The following is a 1,763-nucleotide window of genomic DNA, read 5'->3' on the forward strand; positions in this document are numbered from 1 at the left end:
GGATGCATGTGACCTTGGGCAAATAATTAATGACTCACAGCCTCATTCTTCTCATGTGTAAAGCAGGATAGTGGGACTATGTAGTATTAGCAGGCTTCTACATCTAAAATCCTATAGTTCTCATCTCTCCCCAACCCACATTCCTGGGCTCCCTAGTTAACTAACTCCTAAGACTCACCACCACAGCTGTGCTAAAGAACATTTTTTAGCCAACCATGTCTTCCCAGCATCAAATTTCTCCAATGTGAGAAACAGTAATCAGAGCCACAATGGGAACAGCATGCTTAACGTGTCTTTGGCCTCTCCAGCTTGACAAGACACTCATCTGTCTCAGATGTGTGGTTGGAACATGAGGGGCTACAGCAAGATACCACAGTTGCCAGCTAAGAAAGGAAGTAGTTGGAACTGATACTGCGTGAATGAGGTTAGCCATGTGCAAAAGGAGTCACACCTAGAGACTGTTTCTAAGAAGATTCAAGAAACACCTTGACCCTTTCAACCCAGGGAGCTGAGACCACAGTAATGGTACATGGCCTATTTAGAGGAAGGAGATGGTTGAAGGGCAGTAGTCTCTTCGGAGTGTGAAAAATGGATGGCTTGAAAGCAAAGACATAATTCTGTTGACAGGACATACTGGGAAAGGGCAGGAACATTTAAGGGATCTAGAACTAGGCTCAAAGCCTGAGTTTTGAAGCCCCTGGTCTGTAACCGAATACTGAGAGTTTCCCAACTTTCAATCATTTGAATGCCGAAGTCAAGATGTTTGCCATATTCATCTGCCATCTGCCCTATTATTTTCTAGTATTTGTATGTAAGTGACTTTCTTTTTATATTGAAGTATGTTCATTTTAAAAGGATGTTTTCTATCATTATCAGAAATATAAGACCAGTATTATTTGCCACAATTATATGATAAGCTTTCTCTCTCTCTTTCTGGAAACGTGTTAACTTAAATGTTGTTAAGTCCTAGCTAGATAGTATTACAAGTCTCTGAACCTGAGGCCTGTACCCTTTTTGTTAAAGGGATGATTAGCAAGTGTTAGAGAGGCATTGGACTTACCAGCACATCACCTGAGACTTTCTCCTTGGTGTAATAAGAAAGATTGATAGAGGATAACAGTAACGGGTAAAATCTTTTGAGTCCCTCTTTACGTGGATCCCTTCCAACACCGTGCCAAGTATATGAGACAGGTACTTCTGTTATTCCCATCCCTTTCCCCGCATAAGACACTAAGGCTGAGAGAGAATAAATCACTTGCTCAAGACACATAGCTGGTTAGGAAGGTAGACACAATGGAAACCAAAGAGATTTGACTCCAAAGATGGAGCTATTCACCCCAGGGCTACCCCTTCTCTCATGTGGTGAGTGAGTGTTATTTATGCTGTAATATCATGCCCCCTGAGAGCATCTCCCAAAACCAAACCCATTTGTCGAGTTGATTCTGACCTGTAGCAACCCTATAGCACAGAGTAGAACTGCCCCATAAGTTTTCCAAGAAGCAGCTGGTGAATTTGAACTGCTGAACTTTTGGTTAACAGCCGAACTCTTAACCACTGTGCTCCGAGAGCATCTCAGGTGGTGCCTAAAAGCATTTCCTGTATCCTGACTTATGGGCATCCTACACACTGGGGGACACTGCCCTGCATGAAAGCAGGGAGCATTGTACCTGACACCTAGAAGGTGCTCAGTAAGACTTGGTCCCTTCCCCTCTCTCCAGCCCTCCTGTCCATGGTTCAGGCCATCCTGAACCCTGGTTCCAGTA

This window comes from Trichechus manatus, unplaced genomic scaffold, assembly GCF_000243295.1.
Source record: "Trichechus manatus latirostris isolate Lorelei unplaced genomic scaffold, TriManLat1.0 scaffold00065, whole genome shotgun sequence".
Lineage (NCBI taxonomy): Eukaryota > Metazoa > Chordata > Mammalia > Sirenia > Trichechidae > Trichechus > Trichechus manatus.